Raw genomic sequence first — 8,643 nt, 5'->3', positions numbered from 1 at the left:
TAAACCCCGTGCACACCTCCCCCCCCCCAAAAAAAAAAGAGAACATATGAGGTTACAACAAGAGGCAGCCTCAGCAAGCCAAGGAGAGAGGCCTCCAGAGAAAGCAAACCTGCCAACACCTTTATTTTGGACTTCCAGTCTCCAGAACTGTGAGAATATGTATTTATATTGTTATGCTTCCCAGTCTGTGGTATTTTGTTATGACAGCCCTAGCAGATGAATACAGAGAAACAGGATTTTCATGGAGGCTAGAGGCTTGATTGTTGGAAGTCTAAAAAGGCAGTGGGAGAACTCCCTCATCCCAGAAATGATGGCCCTTCAGTTATGTCTTATGTTGGGAAATGGTATCCTCCTCCACCCAGATAATAGGCTAGAATTTATCCCCATCATCTCCTCCATTTTCCTCACTCAGCCTTCAAATATAGCAGGAAACTGTTTTATCCTACCACTTAAATACCTTTAGAATTATCTTACTCCAATCCATTCTCAGGGATATACACCAGTCCAAGCTTCCATTCTTCTCCACTGCCTTTACTCTTGCCCCCTCCTATCCAGTTAACATGCTGCCTCATGAGTGATCTGCCTCAAATGCAAATGTGGCCATGCCTTTCCTCTGTTTGCAACCTCTTTACAATAAAATTTGAAATCCTTAATTTGCCTGGTCCACACCTCTCTTTTAAGAGCCATCTTTTACCACCCTTACCCTTGTTTATTCCAACTATAATGAGATTTTTCTATTTTGTAAAGGTACCACAATGTTTCTCCCCTCCAGACTTAAATGAGCTGCTTTCTGTCCCTATGAAGCCCTCTCATGTCCCTTCATTTTTAAGTATCATTAATATTTCTCCTGCTTCTTCCACCAGGAAGCCCTCTGACCCATATCTAGTCTCTTACCCAGAAAAAAATCAAGTTTCCAGTTATTTATCTCTAGGCATCTTCTAATTTCTCTTCCTTGACACAATATAATTTTTTAAGTCTACATTTTCTACCTCACTGAACATTCCACAAAGATAAACTACTTTTTATGTTTACTCTTTTATTATTGGTTATCTAATAAACTGAATAACAAAATAAATATTAATTAAGTAAATAAACAGTGACTTTAAAAAGGAAAAACAGGGCTTCCCTGGTGGCGCAGTGGTTGAGAGTCCGCCTGCCAATGCAGGGGACGTGGGTTCGTGCCCCGGTCCGGGAAGATCCCACATGCCGTGGAGCGGCTGGGCCCCTGAGCCATGGCCACTGAGCCTGCGCGTCCGGAGCCTGTGTTGCACAACAGGAGAGGCCACAGCAGTGAGAGGCCCACGAACCACAAAAAAAAAAAAAAAAAAAGGAAAAACAAAAAAAGTGTGTTTCCTCTCTAGGAAATATGTAGAATGAGGTCTAGTAATTTAATTTTATTCAAAATAATACTATATCAGGAGATATAGATAGATGATACAGATATGATATAGGTATAGATATAGATGATATAGATATATACGTAGATGTAGATGTAGCCGTAGACATAGACATAGACATTATAACACTCATGACCATAATTGCTACTGCCTAAAGTTCGGTTTTGAGGTGTGACCAATGGACTCCTGATTTCCTACACAAGCACCTGATCCACAGTCATGCTCACTGTGTTATTTCATCACTGTTCTTCCCACATCACCAAAAATATGATGCTGCCTCCATTCCCTCCACTTCTACTCTTCAGCTGTTAACCAATTTACAAATTTTAATCCAGTCTACTGATGTCTCTTGGAGGTAAGAGTGGATTCTAATTTCCAGATCAAGAGACTCTTCTCAAAAATCCTTTAAAACAAAATTCATGTTATCTCTCTCACTTTTTTACTCTTTTCTCATTCTCCCTTCTCTTGTCCTCTCTTTATTATACTTGCCGTCACTTCTTGGGAGATTCATCTACTCCCTTTATCTCTATTGCATCTTAGGTGAGAAATGGAATATTGCCTGCCACGTCAGTAAACAAAGGATGTCACAGTCATCAGCAATTGAAGACACTCTCTGACAGTGAGCTGGTGACCTCTGAGGAAACTCAGGAAGGAAAGAATATCTGCCATCTAGCAACCATCAGACTGCAACCTCTCCCTAAGGTGAGCCCTGAGGAAACTCAGGATGTGAAAACTCAGGGTACTGGCCCAGATAGCTGAGGTGCCTATCAAAGGAATGATTTCAGTAAGTCCAGACTCTTGCCTCTTCCCATGCATAGAAAAGAGCTAAATTCCTTAACTTGGGATATCTGGTTTTCTTTAACAATAATCTTTTGATGTTCAGACTACCTGCCCTTTGTTGCAAAACTCCTATATAACCTGGCTTCCCCCCTCACCTCCTCGGAGCAGTTCTCTCAGGGTTACTTGAGATGCTGCCTCACGGGCTTGAAGTCCTAAAAATTTCTGCTGAATAAAACATAACTCTCAACGTTTAGGTTGTGAATAATTTTTTAGTCTACATAGGACACATGGAAAGGTGAGAGTCTTGTTCCAAGAGATGAAGAGAAATTTAGGGCTTGGTGTTGGCGGACCTTGTTATGTATTAAAGAAGCTTTAATTTATCATCTTCTTTCTCTATCATCACTTTAAGCAATCGACGATAGAGACACAGGAAGCCAGGAAAGCATAAGCTTTCTTACTAGATACATGGAGTTTAACAACTCAAAAATGCATGAATTTTGATATATTTGGTGGGCCTGAATGTGGCTTTGATCTAATATTAAGTTGAGGCTTTCTATTACCTCCCAAACAGCTCTAAACATTCAGCTACCTCACAAACACCTTGCCAGCCCCAAGAAGAATAGCAATCTGGTGCACAAACCCAGCTGCAAACAGATAGAGAGCATCACAGAATGTGCCTTCCCCAACCTGCCTGCCTTTGAAAACCAAGTTCTCAGCTTTCACTCCTCCTCACCGTTAGAGAAGGGGAACCAATGGCCCTTCCAATCTGGCCATGAGACAGGCAGATCCAGAGAAGAAATAGAGGTTGACCCAGTCTAACCTTGGAGATGGTCATGAATAAGCCAATATATCTCCTCTGAGTAAGTAAAGGTGAAAGGTTTCTCTCCAGAATTTCTGAGAAAGTTAAGGTGGTGACAGAATGCTTCTCTTTTATAGACTGATACTGAAATATGAGGAGAATAGGGAAAGAGTTTCTTAGGGAAGAAACAAGTTCAACTCTGGATCTTAGAAAAAGTGGAAAAAGATAGTTAACTATGAAAATGTAGAGGGAGGTGAGATGATTGAAGTTGCAACCTGAAAAAAGCCAACATTTTAAGGTTAGGATGAAAACGATACATTAGTGAACAGGAAAAAAAGGAAAGCATTTATCACGTCGAATTTTATCTTTCCAGTTAAACTTTTATTAAAGTTAAATGTTTTAGCATAAAAGAAGATCGATATTGATAAAGATGGCATTGATAAGTATTCCTACTTAAGAGAATAAAAATTTATTTTTAGATCAAACAATCCTTTTAGAATGTGAAGATTCTAGAGTGTGAAGATAGGTTTGCTTAGAGATTTTGGGGTGCGAGCGGCTGTTGTTATTCAATAAAGCTAACAGGTGTTAAGCATCCATTTGTCCTGCTGCCTCAGGAAATCTCACACCCACCATTGAAAATATCAAACTTAATTCTGAGCCTGCAATTCATATTTGCAAAATTATTATTTAAACTTCTTTAGCCGTCTGTTAGCATTGCTTCAGAAAAATAATTACTAGGTTCCTGAATAAACACAGAGATACTAATGAATCATTAAATAATATGCGGGAAAATAATGAGATTAATATTTTATTTTTTAAACAGACAATTATGTAGGCAAATCAATCTTTTAGCATGAATGGAATCCCAAATAATGCTACTCTCTCTAATGATCCTTTGACAGACAGTTGACCTCGTTTCTAAATGTGGAACACATGAGATTCTTAGGTGGCTATATTATTTCTGGTATAGCTGCAGTTGCAATAACCGAGTCCTCAAATAGCAACAGCTTAAACAAGATAATTTATTTTGGGGGCTCGTATGGTGGCTCCATGATGGCAAGAATCAACCTTCTTTCCACCTAGTTACTTTGCAATCCTTGGGTATTGACCACATCCTTATGGTCCAGTGTAACTCAGAAACATTCCAGCCAGTGTGAAGCAAGAAACTTAAGAGGCATGACTTCATTCTGCTTACATTTCATGTAACAGAGTTGAATAACATGGCCATGCCAGGCTAGAAGGAAGCTTGTCAAGCTCACTCTTGTCTAGGCAGTAATTGGCACAATGGAAATTCAAGGGTTCTATTAGTATGAGAAATAAGCACCAAAAGAATATGAAAGACAGGTAACAGTGCCCACAAAAATTTCTTTAAGAAATGAAGGGATCAGCTTCTCCTGGGAAAAGTTGCTCAGCCAAGGTCGTCAATCCCAGAACCTATATTTAAAAAAAGATAGTTTATACTTGATCATATAAAATTATAAAAGTTTTCATGCAAGTCAATTAGCAAATGACAGATTTTGAGAAAAATCTTTATAATGCAGATGCTAATAAAGATTACATATCCAACAGTTTCATGTGAATTGATAGGGAAAAGACATACATCACAATAAAAAGCAAATCCAAATCCCCCAACAAGATATGAAAATATGGTCAAACCCACTATCAAGGAAATGTAAATTAAGGCAATAAGATACCACTTTACACCCATCATACTAAAAGATTTTTTTTTTAATTTCAATACTTATTCCAGTAGAGATGCAAGGAAAGGGCTATGCTCATCAACTGTTGAGGGAAAGATAAATTGTTGTAGCTTTTAGAAACAAACCTGGAAACACTAGAAAGTTTTAAAACATCTCCCTTTTGATCCCAAACCCAGGAATCTATTACATAGATACAGAAGAACAAATTGGTAAGATCATAGGTTCTAAGGTACTTATGAAGTTGGTTTGTAGTGACAAAAACCAGGAAAAAAAAGTGAAGGCCTAGCAGTGGTGAATAGATGAATAAATTAGCAAGCTCCAATACCATAAACTAGATATGAATTACTACTTAAGAGAATAAAAAGTATATTCGTTTAAGTAAGTATAAGAGAATTAAAATAATAAAATTATACAAACATTTTAAAATATATTAAAGCTATAACAATTGTCTTTAAGGGATTTCCATGAGGCATTATTGTGTGAAGAAAGGAAGATACAGAGACTATGCATCTGGGTGCATCCGTGTTCTGTAAACACTTGTTGTGGTTTGAATTGCGTCCCACAGAAAGATGTGGAAGTCCCAATCCCCAGTACCTTTAAAAGTGGAATTATTTGTAAATAGTGTCTGTAATGTAGTCAAGTTAAGATGAGGTCATTCTGGACTAGGGTGGGCCCTGAATCCAATATGACTGGTGTCCTTGTAAGAAGAAAAGAGACACAGACACAGAGAAAGAATGTTATGTGAAGAAAGAGGCTGAGAATGGAGTGATGTGTCTACAGCCAAGAAACACCAGGAATCGCTGGCAATCACCAGAAGCTACAAGAGATGCATGGAACAAATGCTCTCTCAGAACCTCCAGCAGGAAACAATCCTGCCAACACCTAGATTGTGGCCTTTTGGCCTCCATAAGTATGAAAGAGTACATTTCTGAAGTTTTAAGCCATGAAATTTGTGGTACTTTGTTATGACCACCCTAGAACACTGATACAACACCTAAACACAGAAAACTGTTTATCTATATGAGCATGGGAGAGAGGAAAGGGAAAATATGGCAAAAAATGAAATTAAAGAGAATTTTAGAAAATAAACATGAGTCATTTTACATCAATGTGTATAGTTATGAACATTTTAATTTAGTTACTTAAAAGCACATACGAACACACACTCCTTTGCCTCAACTACCAAATTGTGATTATGATAACACTGTCTTTAGGCTTATTTTCTTTCTCTCTTCTCCACCTTTTGAATAATATATAAATGAACTTTCTTCCTCAGAGAAACAAGAAACAGATCCAATTCATCCATTATCTCCTCATATGAACTTCATCTTTTGATTGTAGAATATACCTAAGGACTATAATTTATTTGAGATTCTGGTCTAATTTCAGATAATACTGGGTTCAGAAGGATTTAAGGTTATCCATAAACATTTAGCTTCTAGTCAGTTTCTAATGCAATAATGGTTATATGGCTTTCATAAAATTTTCAAATCAAACTATTATTCAATAACATACATCAAGCTCAATGTACACAGAAGAACAAACTCTTATGAACACAAATCTTAAATTATAATGAACAATACTATGATACTTGTACATCTGGTTGATCGTTATTCAACATTCAAGCATTGTTCTGTCCTCTTAGTAACTTGTAATGGTGGTTAGTTAAAGTTGAAAGCCTATTTCTCCCTTCTCTTGATTTTACTGATATAATATTTATAAATGTCACATTTCTTACCATTACCATCATCCTAAACTATATAATGTTATTATGAGTGTAACTTTTTAAAGTATATTTGATGCTATTGAAAATAATGGAATACAGTATACATAAAATTATTCTGTGACTGCTTGATCTGGATCTATGCCAACTAATTATGCACTAATTGACACAAGAATTTTCTCTAAGACTGTGATGTTTGAATGTTGCTAACTTGCAAAACAAAGATGTTAGCCTGATCTTTTTTGTATAGTAGAGTATATTCTACTAACTTGGCTTCTGAACCAATTAATACAAACCAATAGGAATCCAATTTTGTTTTTAATTGAACATTAAAGCCTGTATAGAAGTGCTATTAAAACACAAAATAAATGAAAGAACTAGAAATTAGAAATAAAGGTGACTATACCAAGTAACAAAGATGAACTTTCATTTAATGATTACTAAATATTGACATACTACTATTAAAGTAATATTACACATATATATGTATATATATATATATGTATATATATATATATACATGGCATATTTCAAGAAATCAAAGTCTCTACCAGATATCTAATTAATTTTCATGCTTTTAGTGTAGAGAAGGTGTGAGCATTCACGTCACTGTATGATGTGATTTTTTAATAGCCGGTCTAGTAAATACTCAAAGAACAAGAGATTTGCCACCTATGGCTAACCATCTCTTTGGTGGCGATTAACCATTTTCAATGCAGACCATTCACTTCAACATTGAAATCCAAAGAAATACTACATAGTCACAATATACTATTAGAGCATATATCAAGCACTCTTCATCATAGAAGGTTGTCAACATAGCTGAGCCATCAAGGCTACTATTTATGTTACTCTATCAGCCAAATTTTTTAACAGGAGAGCCCATAAATTTCACTAGGATATTTTATGATGAACATCTTTCACTGCAAAGTGAAGTTGATTCTTAGTCCAGCAGGAAAAATTTATATCAACTGTGAATTGGACTCCTTAAAAATTGAACACATTAGCAGAGAGGAGTGATAACCTTTAAAATAAAAGACTTAGATGATATGACAGCTGAAGCAAGATGCAGAGTGATCAAGATGCCCCCACAGTAAAGTAAAAATATTTTAATGGAAGTACAATAATTGATCAAAGAGAAGCTCAGGCCTCCTGGGTCCAGAGTGAAGCTATTCCAAGTCCTTAAATCTACCATAAAGCTCTAATGGACACCCAAGGGGACATTTCTGACAATTTATCTTAGTTTAAGTGAATTCCAGGACCTTAAATTACCAGAGAGGGAATCTAGTCACTTGCTACATATGCTTGCATTTTCTGTTTCTGATTACTTTATGGATAAAGTTCAAATTTCTCACCATTACTAACTTCATGATAAGCAAAAATAGCTAAAAGATGTGTCATTAAATAGCTCCACCTATAGTTAAAGCCCATTTGCTGAAAGGGTCTGAATTTTACCATATGAACTTTAAATCCTTGGTTCAGGTTCTTAAAGTACTCTCTCATTGCTCACTCAAACACTAGCTCAAACCACCTTTTAAGTTTTTACAACTTTCATCTCCTTTTAAAAAATTGTATTACATAATAGTGATGTTAACACACAATATTAACCAACAACAAATGTATGCTAACCTACTGACACCAGAATATAAACTAATGATTATGAGCAATCCCTGTGAAGTTTCTCAGGCAATGGAAAGGCAACTGTGGAAATAATATGTTTATTGCCTTGTATAATATAAAGAAGCTTTTACCAAATAACCTGTTCAACTATGCCATGGTTTTGAATCTCACTGTTACCAGTTTCTAGAATGGAGCTGCCACTGGTTTTAGTCTGCAAGCTAAAGAAGAGGGAGTATAATTTTGGAAACTGAAATGAGAATCAGAAAGGCCATACGTTCAAGGCATTTTAGGTTTAAAAAATACATTGTGCTAATACTGACTTGATTCCTCACCTCAAATGTGCCCTTTTTGAGTATCCGACTTTAGAAATTATTAAGAATAATTTTCTGGATACCTACATAAACTGGATACTTTGATAATCTTTTCTTTCTCTGCAAATACACAACTAAATAAAAAAGTCTGAAAACCAAAAGAATCTAACAGAGAGGAAGGCCTCTTGGAAACCATTCCTGATTTCTAAATATGAATGTTCATAAACTCTTTTTAATTCATTTTTATTAAATTATAAATTTTATACAACAAAATTTGCCCATTTCAAGTGCTCAATTTGATGAGTCTTAACAA

The sequence above is a fragment of the Mesoplodon bidens genome (assembly GCF_964165515.1).
Source record: "Mesoplodon bidens genome assembly, chromosome: 8".
Taxonomy (NCBI): domain Eukaryota; kingdom Metazoa; phylum Chordata; class Mammalia; order Artiodactyla; family Ziphiidae; genus Mesoplodon; species Mesoplodon bidens.
The sequence above is the reverse complement of the archived record's forward strand: the minus strand, read 5'-3'. Positions refer to the sequence as shown.